Here is a 14875-nt window from a genome sequence, read left to right on the forward strand (position 1 = left end):
GGAGATACAGTGACAGTATAATCGGTACACAGCATATTTTAGTAAAGGAATCAAGACAGAGAGAATTCAGTCATGATTGAGTTTTGAGGGAGTAAGGCGAGTCTGGATGGCCTCTGCTTTAAAGCTAGGAGTATTATAGTTAACACAGATGAGGTAAGGGTGTGGACTGGCATGTAGAATTATGATATTGTTGCCATCACAGAGAAGTGCTTGAGGGAGAGGCAGGACTGGCAACACAACATTCCAGGGAACAGAATCTTCAGTTAGGACCAGAAAGGGTGTAAAAGAAGAGGGGGGGTGTTACATTATTCATTAAGTTGTCAGTTAATGCAGTAAAGAGAAATAATATCTTAGAAGGATCTTTAAATGAGGCTTTGTGGAGAGAGCATTGGATTATAAATGGGGGAGGGGGGAGTCACATTGCTGGAAGAGTCAGCCGATAAAAGAGGAATAAGTATGTAGGCAATTCACTGAGGGAGTAATTGAACACGTAATTACACTGGGGGATTTCAGCTTCCCAAAGATTAATTGGGATAGTCATAGTGTAAAGAGTTTAGGAGAACGTATTTAGATTAGATTCCCTACAGTATGGAAACACGCCCTTTGGTCCAACCAGTCCACACTGACCCTCCTAACACTATGGGCAACTTAGCATGGCCAATTCACCTAACCTGCACATTTTTGGACTGTGGGAGGAAACCAGAGTACCCGGAGGAAACCCACGCAGACACAGGGAGAATGTGCAAGCTCCACACAGACAGTCACTCAAGGTTGGAATCGAACTTGGGACCTTGGTGCTGTGGGGCAGCAGTCCTAACCACTGAGTCACTGTGTATTCAGGAGAGATTTTTACATCAACATGTAGAGCGTCATAATCATAGAGATGTACAGCACAGAAACAGACCCTTTGGACCAACCCACCAGATGTCCAAATCCAATCTAGTTCCACCTGCTAGCACCCGGCCCATATCCCTCCAAACCCTTCCTATTCATATACCCATCCAAATACCTCTTAAATGTTCCACCACTTCCTTGGCAGCCCATTTCATACATGTACCACCCTCTCTGTGGGAAGGTTGCCCCTTAGGTCTCTTTTATATCTTTCCCCTCTCACCCTAAACCTATGCCCTCCAGTTCTGGACTCCCCGACCCCAGGGAAAAGACTTTGTCTATTTATCACATTCATGCCATTCATAATTTTGAAACCCTCTATAAGGTCACCCCTCAACCTCTGACGCTCCAAGGAAAACAGCCCCAGCCTATTGAAACTCTCCCGATAGCTCAAATCCTCCAACCCTGGCAACATCATTGCAAATCTTTTCTGAACCCTTTCAGGTTTCAAACATCCTTCCAATTGGAAGGAGATCAGAATGACATGCAATATTCCAAAAGTGGCCTAACCAATGTCCTGTACAACCGCAACATGACCTCCCAAGTCCTGTACTCAATACTCTGACCAATAAAGGAAAGCATACCAAATGCCTTCTTCACTATCCTATCTACCTGCGACTCCACTTTCAAGGATCTATGAACCTGCACTCCAAGGTCTCTTTGTTTAGCAACACTCCCTAGGGCCTTGCCAGAAAGCATATAAGTCCTGCTAAGATTTGCTTTCCCAAAATGCAGCACCTCACATTTATCTGAATTAAACTCCATCTGTCACTTCTCAGCCCATTGGCCCATCTGATCAAGATCCTGTTGTGGTCTGAGGTAAACCTCTTCGCCGTCCACTATACCCCCAATTTTGGTATCATCTGCAAACTTACTAACTATACCTCTTATGCTCACATCCAAATCATTCATACAAATGACGAAAAGTAGTAGACCCAGCACCGAATCTTGTGGCACTCCACTGGTCACAGGCCTCCAGTCTGAAAAACAATCCTCCTCCACCATCCTCTGTCTTCTGCCTTTGAGCCAGTTCTGTATCCAAATGGCTAGTTCTCCCTGCATTCCATGAGATCTAACCTTGCTAACTAGTCTCCCATGGAGAACCTTGTCAAATGCCTTACTGAAATCCATATAGAATACGTCCACCACTCTGCCCTCAACAATCTTCTTTGTTACTTCTTCAAGAATCTCAATCAAATTTGTGAGACATGATTTCCCATGCACAAAGCCATGTTGACTATCTCTGATCAGTCCTTGCCTTTCCAAATACATGTACATCCTGTCCATCAGGATTCCCTGCAACACCTTGCCCACCACCGACATCAGGCTAACCGGCTTATAGTTCTCTGGCTTGTCTTTACCACCCTTCTTAAAGAGTAGCACCACACTAGCCAACCTCCAGTCTTCCGGCACCTCACCTGTGATATTGATGATATAAATGTCTCAGCAAGGGACCCAGCAATCATTTCTCTAGCTTCCCACAAAGTTCTCAGGTGCACTTGATTAGATCCTGGGGATTTATTCACTTTTATGCGTTTCAAGACATCCAGAACTTCCTCTTGTGTAATATGGACATTTTTCAAGATGTCACCATCTATTTCCCCACATTCTATATCTTCCATGTCCTTTTCTCCAATAAATACTGATGCAAAATACTTGTTTAGTTTCTCCCCCATCTCCTGCTGCTCCACACAAAGGCCATCTTGCTGATCATTGAGGGGCCCTATTCTCTCCCTAGTTACCCTTCTGTCCTTACTGTATTTATAAAAATCCTTTGGATTCTCCTTAACTCTGTTTGCCAAAGCTATCTCATGTCCTCTTTTTGCCCTCCTGGTTTCCAGAAGTTCCAACAGTGAAACAGTGTGGTGCTGAACCTCATTCTGAGCAATCAAGTTGGACAGGTGTTTGAGGTGGCAGTGGAACAGCATTTTAGTGATAGCAACCGCGGTTTAAGTTTGTTATGGAAACGGAAAAAGAAGGAATTTGTGTTGCAGTAAGGCAGATTTTATTAAAGTAAGGCAGTTCTGGCCAAAGTAGATGGGAATAGTTGTTTCTGGGTAAATCTATGGCAGAACAGTGGGGTAGGGTTGTGGAGAGAGGGTGGGTGTGCAGGCCCAACATGTTCTCTTTCAGATATAATGTAGGAGCAACAAGCCCAGAGAACCCTGGATGTCTGGGAACATTGAGTATTGGATAATAGGGAAAAGAGGGAGTTTTAGCAGATGCAAAGGGAGAAAATCAACAGAGGCCTTAGCGGAATGTAGAAAATGCAGGGGGATCTTAAGAAAGCAATTAGAAGAGCAAAGGGGATCCATGAAAAAGTAGTGCTAGATAAGATTAGGGTGAATCCCAAGATATTCTGCAATAATAATGGGAAGAGAATAAAGAGGTCCAAAGAGGGGGTATAATTTTAATATGAAGGTGAGGAGTTTTAAGGGAAATTAAGGAAACTTGATTTTACTCTGAGGGTGGTGGGATTCAGGAATGCACTACCTGGGGGGCTAGTTGTGATGGGAAACCTGACAAACTTGAAAAGGTACTTGGATGCAAATGTCATAACATTCAAGTCTATGGGCCAAGTGCTGGAAAGTGGGACTAGTATAGATTTAGAGGTGTTTGTCGATGCAGACTGGATGGGCCAAAGGGCCCCTTTTGCCCTGTGTGATTTGATAATCCTGTAATAGACCTGTGATTTACGTGAAGGTGGAAAGAATGAGCCATTGTCCATCTCTGATTTAAATCAATGACAGTGATTCCATCTATTATCCACAGAAAAGAGCAAAATAACAGAACAGGAGACTCTAAGGAAACAAATCAAAAAGGAAAAATAGCCTTCAACTTCTACAGCTGAAAATTTGAAACTGATGATTGAAAAAGTGATAAATCACTGACCAATATGAGCTTTGGAAACTCTATCATGTATTCACCCATCATGGAAGAACATTTGGCTCTTCTAAGATGTCACATCCAGAGGCATTAGGTCAGGTGACTGAAAGCTTGGTCAGGGAGGCAGGCGATAAGGAGTGTCTCAAGGAAAGGAAATGATGTAGAGAGGTGTGGGAAAGGAATTTCAGAGGCTGGTGAACGCACAGCCACCAATGATGGAGCAGTTAAAGTAAAAGATGCTCAAGAGACTCTCATTCGAAGAATGAAAACTCCTTTTATAATGCACCTGTGAAGCAGCTTAGGATGCTTATTGTACTAAAGATGCCATGTAAGTCTCAATTGTTCTTGTTTTAAAGACTACTATCAAGACTCCTTCCACCATCCTTTCAGTTAGTGACAACTCATTACGTTAAAGTTCTTTTACCAATTACGTTAAATCAGTGTAATCTCATGACCACCATCAATTCTGGCAGAAACAAGTTCTCTCTAATCAAGAAAGCGAATAAAGTTAGAGTAAAGTCCTCACAGTCCTGTCTAACCATAGGACTGCTCACATATCAGACAGAAAAGATTGCTGGCACCTCAATCTGAGGGTCACCATACGTCAGACAAGGGGGAGAGGTTGTGAAGGAGAGTCCTCCATAGCAACCTCAGCAAGTGAACACAGTTAAAAATCACACAACACCAGATTATAGTCCAACAGGTTTATTTGGAAGCACTAGCTTTCGGAGCACTGCTCCTTCATCAGGTAAGACACAGAATTTACAGCAAATGCTTACATTGTGATGTAACTGAAATTATATATTGAAAAAGACCTGGATTGTTTGTTAAGTCTCTCATCTTTTAGAATGACCATGTTGGTTTCAGTTCTTTCATATGTAAAGCCCAGAACTTTTTTAAAAGTTACATTCTCAAGTGAACATTAACAATAAGGTGCCATCTCAGCCCAGATAATGCATTGAAGGTGGGAGGTACCCTGTGTGAGGTTGTCTGTGTCCAATGTTCAGACTAATTCTATTTCTAAAAAAGGGATTTATGGAATCTTACATGGATTCATGCAGTTTTTGAGCAAAATAAAATGCAATTCTGCAAGTACAAATTTACCCGATAAATGTGTGTGTGTGTGTGTGAGTGAAGGGGTATAAATCTGTGAGGGGTCCATGTGTGCATGTGAATGTGGGAATCAAGATCAAAATCCTGATGAAGGGATTTTGCCTGAAACGTCGTTATTATTGCTCCTTGGATTCTTCCTGACCTGCTGTGCTTTTCCAGCACAACTCTAATCTTGACTCTAATCTCTAGCATCTGCAGACCCCACTTTTGTCTCGTGAGTGTGGGAGTGTATGTGTAAGCGTATCAGAGCTTGTGTATGACAGATGGTCTGCGTGAGTGTATGGATCTGTCGGAGTGTGTGTGTGTCTGCAGGAGTGTCTGTGCATGCGCGCGCGTGTATGTGTGAGTGTGTAGTGGAGTCACCTGTAGTTTGACATGAACCCAAGGTCCCGGTTGAGGCCATCCCCATGGGTACCGAACTTGACTATCAGCCTCTGCTTGGCCACTTTTCGTTGTTGCCTGTCCCGAAGTCTGCCTTGGAGGATGGTCAACCGAAGGTCTGAGGTCGAATGTCCTGAAATGCTGAAGTGTTCTCTGACTGGGAGGGAACATTCCTGAGTGTTGCTTGTTGTGCGGTGCCCATTCATCCGTTGCCTTTGCTTGGTCTCGCCAATGTACCATGCCTCCGGGCATCCTTGCCTGCAGCATATGAAATAGATAATATTGGCTGAGTCATATGAATACCACGTACACGATGGAAGGTTTCCCCACGTGTAATGGTGGTATCCGGCTTGCAGTGTCTATGGTGACAAGGTTATATGGTGTTGTCCTGAAAGCCAGGCAGTTTGCTGCGAATAATGATCTGTTTGAGGTTTGGTGGTTGTTTGAAGGTGAGACGTGGAGTGGTGGGGAAGGTCCTCATTGATAAAGTGTTGCAGTCTGCAAAGAGCATGGCCCAGGTTTTTGGCTCCCGGAAAGTACTGGACAACGAAGGGTACTCTGTCAGTTGCAGTTTTCGTGTCTGTCTCCTGAGGAGGTCATTACGGTTCCTGCTGTGGCACATCGAATCTGGCGGTCAATGAGTTGAGCATCGTACCCCGTTCTTATGAGGACATCCCTGAGTACTTCCAAGTGCCCGTCACGTTCCTCCTCATCTGAACAGATCCTGTGAATGCATAGGGCTTGTCCATAGTGGATGACTATTTTAATATGTTTCAGGTGGAAGCTGGAGAAGTGCAGCATCATGAGGTTATCCGTGGGTTTGTGGTAGAGTGAGGTGCTGAGGTGCCCATCCTTGATGGAGATGCATGTGTCCAAGAATGAGACAGATAAGAGAGTAGTCCGTGATGAGTTTGATAGTAGGATGAAACTCATTGATATCACTGTGTAGTTATTTCAATGACTCTTCGCCATGGGTCCAGAGGAAGAAAATGTCATTGAAATATCTGGTGTTGCATGTTGGTTGAAGGTCCTGCATAGAGAAGTCTTGTTTGAACCAGCGCATGAAAATATTGGCATATTGGGGTGTAAATCTGGTCCTCATGGCTGTTCTGTGTGTCTGGATGAAGAACTAGTTGTCAAAGGTGAAAACACTGTGGTCGAGGATAAAGCGGAAGAGCTCCAGGACGGTGCTCGGAGATTGGCAGTTGTTAGTGTTGAGTACTGAAGCTGTTGTCATGAGGACAACCAGTTCTTCATCCAGACACATGGAACAGCCACGGGGAACAAATCTGCACCCCAATATGCAAACATTTTAATGCACTGGTTCGGACAAGATTTCTTTTCTACGCAGGACCTCCAACCAACATTACACACCAGGTACATTGACGACATTTTCTTCCTCTGGACCCAAAGTGAGGAGTCGCTAAAACAACTACACATGATATCAATGAGTTTCATCCCATCATCATACTCACTGTGGACCACTCTCTAGTATCTGTCTCATTTTCGAATACATGCATCTCCATCAAGGATGGGCACCTCAGCACCTCACTCTACCACAAACCCACGGATAACCTCATGATGCTGCACTTCTCCAGGTTCCACCTGGTGGTATATTAAAACAGCCATCCCCTACGAACAAGCCCGATGCATACATAGGATCTGTTCAGATGAGGAGGAATATGAAGGCCACTTGGAAGTACTCAAGAATGCCCTCATAAGAATGGAGCTAGATGCTCAACTCATTGACTGCCAGTTCCGACGTGCCACAGCAAGAAACTGTAATGACCTCCTCAGGAGACAGACACGAACTGCAACCAAAAGAGTACCCTTCGTTGTCCAGTACATCCCAGGAGCCGAAAGACTACGCCATGTTCTTTGCAGCCTGCAACACATTATCAATGAGGATGAGCACCTCACCAAAACCTTTCCCATACCTCAACTTCTCACCTTTAAACAACAACCAAACCTCAAACAGCTCATTGTTCGCAGCAAACAGCCCGGCTTTCAGGACAACAACATGCAACCTTGTCATGGTAGATGGTGCAAGACGTGTCAGAGTGTGGACATGGATACCACCATTACACATGGGTACACCTCCCACCATGTACGTGGCAGGAACTCATGTGACTCTGCCAATATTGTCTATCTCATACGCTGAAGGCAAGGATGCCCTGAGGCATGGTACATTGGCGAGACCGAGCAGAGGCAGCGGCAACAGATGAATGGACATGACACAACAATCATCAGACAGGAGTGTTCCCTCCCAGTTGGCAAAGACTTCAGCGGTCCAGGACATTCGACCTCAGACCTTTGGGTGACCATCCTCCAAGGCAGACTTTGGGACAGACAACAACACAAAATCGGCCAGCAGAGGCTGATAACCAAGTTTGGTACCCATATGGATGGCCTCAACTGGGACCTTGGGTTCATGTCACATTACAGGTGACCCCATTTCACTATAAACAAACAAACACACACGCACACACACACACACACACTACAGACCCATACACTCATGTAGACCCTCTCTTGTACACAAGCTCTCTTTCATACACTCACACATACATTCTCACACACACACCTGCACACGAACCCTCTCACAGACCTATACCCCTTTACACTCATACTCTCACACAGACAATCATCCACCTCACACACACACACACACACACACACCCACACACACCCACGTGCACACACAGACATGAGTTTGTAGGGTGAATTTGTACTTGCAGAATTACATTTTATTTTGCTCAAAAACTGCATGAATCCACGTAAGATTCTGTAAATCTCTTTTTTAGAAATAGAATTAGTCTGAACGCTGGGGCACAGACAACCTCACACAGGGTACCTCCCACCTTCAATCCATTATCTGGGCTGAGATAGCACCTTATTATTAATGTTCACTTGAGAATGTAACTTTAAAAAATGTTCTGAGATTTACAGATGAAAGAACTGAAACCAACATGGTCATTCTAAAAGATGAGAGACTTAACAAACAAGCCAGGACTTTTTCAATACATCATTTCAGTTGCATCACACTGTAAACTTTTGCTATAAATTCTGTGTCTTACAATCTTATACTCCACAACCACCTGATGAAGGAGCAGTGCTCCGAAAACTAGTGCTTCCAAATATAACTTGGTGTTGTGTGATTTTTAACTTTGTACACCCCAGTCCAACACCAGCACCTCCAAATCAGCAAGTGAAGGAATTGAACCCATTGTGATGGTGACACGTGGTATTGCAAACCAGCCATCCAAACCACAGGACTGATTATCAACAGCCAATAATTAAATTGTGAAGAAAGACTGGAAACATTTTGTTGAAAGAATCCAGCAAGGCAATCTCATAGAACTTTGCAAGAAACGACCAATGTAACCAATAAACTGTGACAGTGATACAAGCAGCACAAATGGTTACATTTGTCCTGAGTGAGAATACAAAACTGATAATGAGGACATCAATAAAGAGAAACTCAAGCAACTATGAAGTGAGTTACGTAGATGCTTTTATCTAAACCATTCCCTGCAATAAAACTGATAGCTATTTGATAGCAGCATTTTTGTGGTTCATCCAAAATTTTCTCTTTCTTCAGTAGAAGCAAATCCGTACTGGGGTCCAGTTCATGGGAACATCAGCACTGGAGCAGGTCATTCAGCCCCTTGAGCCTGTTCTGGTATCCAACGAGATCATGGCTGATCTTGTGGTCTAACTCCATGTACCTGCCTTTGTCATGCATACTTTAATACCTTTGCTGAACAAAACTTTTGGTCCAAAATGAATAGCCTCACCTTTATGTTGGACTTTATCTCCCACAGTTTTGCCCATTCACTTTGTCTATCAATATCCTTTGGTAATTTTATATTGTCATCTACACTGTCTGCAATGAGTCATCAGCAAATTTGGATATATGACTTTCTATGCGATTATCCAAGTCTTTAGTAAATAATGTGAATAACTGAGGCACTAACACAGATCCTTGTGGAACACCACTGGTCACATCCTGCCTATTTGAGTACCATCTCATCATCTCTGCTTTCTGTTGGCCGCCACGCAATCAATTAGTAATTTGTCAATAATTTGTCCTTGTATCCTTGGGTTTCTATTTTAGTTAACAGTCTGTGATATGGGACTTTATCAAGTGCCTTCTGGAAGTCTATGTAAACAATATCCACAGACATTCCCCCATAGTGACCTCTTTAAAAAATTCAGTGAGATTTGTCAGGCTTGACCTACCTGTCATGAATTTATGCTGTGCCTGCCCCCCATGATTAAATGAAAATTTTCATTTTCAGTTGCCCTATCCTTGATTATAGACACTAACAATTCCCCACCACAGATGGTCTGTAATTCCCTAGCTTTCCTCTTTCATCTTCTTCAAAAGCAGAATGACATTTCAGATAAAACAGCAAGTACATACCTGAGATGACAGTTTAAGATCCTCTGACTCTGTCAGGTCCAGTTTTAATTTTGCTGTTGCAAGTAATGCCTTACAGGAAGCCTTATTGCGGGTAAGCTTCAGTATGTCATCCTATAAGAATGACTCAGGTTTCAGTGAGGTAGAAGTTTGGAATTCACACCACAGCCAAGGCCAAAGTTGTACAAATTTCCCTGATCACTCATTTGGTGAATGCACTGGCTAATCTTGACCTGAGCTGCACCAGACCAGGATTAGGGTCAATGCCCATTCTATGTTGAGTTGGCTAATCTCACTCCAGTAGTAGGCTCGTAGGAGGGTGACTCGAATTGTTTCTGGGCCAGGAACTGGAAATCAGCCAGTGAACTTGTTCTGATCCAGTAGTTCCTTCTGAAAAAGGAATTTCACTTGAGATCATTGGAGATATTTTCAAGTCAAGTAATGATTAGTTTTGTATTCCGTCTGATGTACAATATTAAAGGGGGAACTACTTAACATAGTAAAAGATCAAAGGATTTGAATAGGTTTGCAGAAAGAAATTTTAACAGGGCTGGGTGTTAAGTTGCAGAAAAGGGGTAATATCTTAATTGTCAAACCAGACCAATCAGGTCTGGCACCAAGAAACACTTCTTCACTGAAGCACCCTTGAAAATATCAGACAGTCACCCCAAAACTCCAAGCTGTTGAGGTGTAGTCAATTGAGAATTTTAATTTGAGTTTGATATGTTTTTGATAGGCAAAGTTATTAAGGCTTCCAGAACCAAGTAAATCAATGCTATTGTGCTCTAGATGAGCCATGATCTAACTGCATGATAAAATAACTTCGAGGGGCTGATTGGCCAACCCCTTTTTATATTCTGTGTCCGTGTCCCCCAGACAAGGCCAAGTGAATATCCAAAACATTCGAGTCTTGTGTAAATTTTGAGGGCAAGAAACCGGCAGCTTTAGTGCAGTGAAAAATTGGTTAACTGTTGCGTGGAGGTGGCTGGCTGATGATCAGTTGTGAGCTGAGAGGTGGAGAGCTGATCCATTGGGAAATCATAAAAATATTTTAAAGAAAGCAAAAGCTTACCTGCCCAAAATGGTGGTGGTGGTCCATTTAAAGCTGTTTCAGCTGTCCAACCCCATCATATCGATTTATCATCACTACTTTTCGAAGCCACAGCCTTACATATAAGTTGTCATATTTTGTAATACAAAAAATGAGCTCAGTGAGAAATGGAGATTCCCCCAAGGGTAGGAAGCAGTGCAAATCCCTTGGTAGTGATCAAGGATGGAGGTCCTGGCTATGTTTATCCTCCTCACAGGTCCCACTAGCTGAGATCAATTAGTTTTTGTATAGATCAGGTTTTCGATCATCCAGCTTCTAGTCTCTGTCTTTCACCCATTGACGCAACTCATGCCCTCTTAGCAACAATTTATTACAAGTGATAACCCTGCATGAGAGAGGAGGGAAATCTTAATGTCTCATTGACGTCTGAGTCTTCAGTGAAAGGAATCCTGCTTATCACATTCTGAGATCATATTTCAATATGTTTCTCAGCACAAAGTTACTCCATGAATGCAAAATCCACATAGCAAGCACCAAACATCAAAGTATTTTCTTTCCGCTTGTTCAACATTTTCCCTCAAGCATTTCAGGCGTTCTTATCAACCATAAAGGCCAAAGAGCTAGAAAACTATTGGGTTTGCCCAGCAAATCAGACAGCAACACCCAGACACGGCAAAACAAACACAAACAATTAAATACATTACTAAAAAATACCTACTTATAATCCAGGTCTTCTCTTTCTTTCATAAGCAGATACGATTTAAATTCCACAATACATAAAAGTTACAAGTCAAAGCTATTTTCTATTGTAGGTAAAGCTGTACATTTCTTCGGCAAATCTTTGGGCAAATGAATAATGTAGCTGCTGGTGCTGTCACAGAGACATGTGTTCAGACAAGATTTAATTGTTAAATGTGACGCAACGTTGTACTGAAATATTTTGGTCTTCCATGGTGCACCAGCACAATCTTTTGTACATTCCAATGTAGAAAACAGTCATATGCATGTCGCCAAAGTAAAGGTTTTGAGGTGGGGGTGGGGTAATACGATGAGAGAAGCAGAAGCGATATGAAAATGTCCTTGTAAATTGAACAGCTTTATGAATGGATTAGAAGTCTAGTTAAGTTTCAGATCTTAAGCATTCTTTTGATGTCCTGAAAAGGAATTGTGTGAATTCCAGAATCATTTTAAACTGATTGTCTTGGCCAGAGTGCATAAAGAGAAACCCCAAACAAAATGGTATTCTTTTTTATCGTTTTGTGCATATATGCTGTTTCTTCTAAAGATAGACAATCTCGCTGGACTCATAAAATGACCCAGACTAATTACACAATCAAAAGCTCCTGAATCCCCTATGTTGTACAGACATTCCGGCTAAAAGCTGGATTTGAAGACGGGCCGTCGACTTTCAGCCAGCATCAGCTGAAGGAAGCCCTCTAGACCCATTATGCAAAAATGAGCACTAATGCTTTTGTCGTTACCTCTTCACCTCGCAGTGAAAAGTGGTTGGGGGGAGGGGAGGGAGGAAGGAAAGCTACACTGTTCATTCAACATCCTCCAATTAGCTCATGAGGGTGGTTCCTCAGCAGCTGCAATGCCTCTCTGTCACATAACTGAAATTGAAGCTTGTTAAATTATTGAAACGCACAAATCTGGAGTTTGAAGTTAGTTGTTGCTTGACCACCTGAGGATGAGCAGGACTGAGTCAGCAGGACTGAGTCAGCAGAAGAACTTTCGCAGAGTCACTTTTATTTGGGAGAATCCACTAACCATTTACTCAGTTTTATTTGCACATAGGATGTGGGTGTTGCTCACGGAACAGCATTTATTGCCCATTTCTTCCTAGAGAAGTTAATGAAGAGCTACATTGGAATCCCTACATAGAAGATCATAGAATCCCTACAGTGTGGAAACAGGCTGTTTGACCCAACAAGTCCATACTGACCCTCCAAAGAGTATCCCATCCAGACCCATTCCCCTACTACTCTACATTTCCTCTGAATGATGCACCTAGCCTACACATCCCTGAACGCTATAGGCAATTCAGCATAGCCAATTCACCCCTAACTTGCACATCTTTGAACTGTGGGAGGAAACCGGAGCACCTGGAGGAGACCCATGCAGATGGGGAGAATGTACAAACTACACATACAGTTACCTGAGGCTGGAATTGAACCTGGGTCCCTAGCGCTGTGAAGCAGCAGTGCTAACCACTGAGCCACCATGCCACCCTAAATTCTTGAATTTCTGAAGTCCATTTGGGATGTAGGTACACCCACAGTGCTATCAGTATTGTTATTAGTAATGAAAAGATTTTGACCCAGTAACATTGAAGGAATAGTGATATAGTCAGGCCAGTGAGGAAAATGATGTTCCGAGAACAACAACATCAAATCCGACACCAAGATCATGAGCTGTGGTAGTTCCTGCCCTCCTATTTGGCTCTGAGCAATGGACTGTCTACAGCAGGCACCTCAAGTTGCTGGAGCAGTACGACCAACACTGCTTCTTCAAGATCCTGTGAAGCAGCTGGGAAGAAAGATTCACCAACACCAACACCCTTGACCAGGCCAACATCACCAGCATTGAGTCACTGAACCATACCTTGATCGGCTTCGATGGGCGGGGCATGCCATCTGCATGACCGACATGAGACTCCCCAAGCAGGTGCTCTATTCCCAGCTTTGAAATGGCAGGCGAGTCCAAAATGGACAGAGGAAGTGCTTCAGGGATACCCTCAAGGCCTCACTGGTGAAATGTGACAATCCCAAAGGTACCTGGGAATCACTGTCCCAAGACCATCCAAAGTAGAGGAGGAGCATCTGGGAAGGCATTGAGCATCTTGAGACATTCCGTCAGGAAAACATGGAAGCCAGGCAAAAACAGCGAAAGGAGCGCACTGCTGCACCAATGCCCCAACCACCCCCTTCCTATGCCTCAAGTGTAACAGCCTTATCAGTCTGTCTGGCCACTTACAGATTCACACCGAGAGTGGAAGAGAGTCATCCTCATTTACAAGGCACTGCTGATGATGAATTAAGACAGTATGTAATGTCATTGTTCAATGTGATGAACAAAGCAGAGATGGAATGAATTTAAATTCTGATTGATTTTCCTCTCTTAATTCCAGTACTCTGATGTACTATGGGTGATGGTGTTTGCATGCATTTGCTGCCCTTACCCTTTTCAGTGGTAAAGATCACAGATCTGGAAGGTGTTGTTGCTAATAAAACTATTTCTAATGTGCTTCACAGCACTAGGCAGAGTGGCCTTTACATTTTTAATTTCCTCAACACATCCTTCTGCAAGCATTTCTGATTTGCAGCATTATGAGAATGTGAACGATGGAAATGTATTGCCTGATTAGCCTATTATTTGAATATGAGTTGGTGTATTCAATTCTTGTCATCATTTTCAATAGAAAGTATCTAAGTGGGGAGTGCTCACTGACATGCCAGTGGCTTCCCAAACATATGCAATGCCTGAAAGCGAAAGAAAACAAACACGCAAAATCTATTCCCCAATTTACAATTAGCTCTGAAAATATGCTGATTCCTTCAATGAACAGAATCAACCAGTAATGTTCTCAGCCGAGTTAACAGATTTAAGAGTAAACATGGGATTCCTGCAGTGCAGATGTAGGCCAGTCAGCCCATTGAGTCCACAATGACCCTCTGAAGAGCATCCAGGGAAAACAGCCCCAGCCTGTTCAGCCTCTCCCTGTAGCTCAGATCCTCCAACCCTGGCAACATCCTTGTAAATCTTTTCTGAACCCTTTCAAGTTTCACAACATCTTTCCGATAGGAAGGAGACCAGAATTGCACGCAATATTCCAACAGTGGCCTAACCAATGTACAGCCGCAACATGACCTCCCAACACCTGTACTCAATACTCTGACCAATAAAGGAAAGCATACCAAATGCCTTCTTCACTATCCTATCTACCTGCGACTCCACTTTCAAGGAGTTATGAACCTGCACTCCAAGGTCTCTTTGTTCAGCAACACTCCCTAGGACCTTACCATTAAGTGTACAAATCCTGCTAAGATTTGCTTTCCCAAAATGCAGCACCTTGCATCTATCTGAATTAAACTCCATCTGCCACTTCTCAGCCCATTGGTCCATCTGGT

The 14875-nt window shown here is 43.2% G+C and overlaps 1 protein-coding gene across 5 annotated transcripts in view; it reads right to left on the reverse strand.

Annotated features, from left to right (window-relative positions):
• The window catches only part of vwa5b2 (von Willebrand factor A domain containing 5B2), a 156910-nt gene extending 144748 nt beyond the window's left edge, over positions 1 to 12162 (reverse strand). For 2 of the 5 annotated variants that reach the window (XM_072572310.1, XM_072572306.1), the window contains exon 1: positions 11464 to 12162. The gene's annotated coding sequence lies outside the window, so the exon portion shown is untranslated. Of the gene's footprint in view, positions 1 to 10766; positions 11049 to 11463 lie in introns of those variants that run through there. The other 3 variants (XM_072572311.1, XM_072572312.1, XM_072572308.1) reach the window with 3 other exon arrangements.
• Positions 12163 to 14875: the final 2713 nt, after the last annotated feature.

The sequence above is a fragment of the Chiloscyllium punctatum genome, chromosome 6, assembly GCF_047496795.1.
Source record: "Chiloscyllium punctatum isolate Juve2018m chromosome 6, sChiPun1.3, whole genome shotgun sequence".
NCBI classification, from domain to species: Eukaryota; Metazoa; Chordata; class Chondrichthyes; order Orectolobiformes; family Hemiscylliidae; genus Chiloscyllium; species Chiloscyllium punctatum.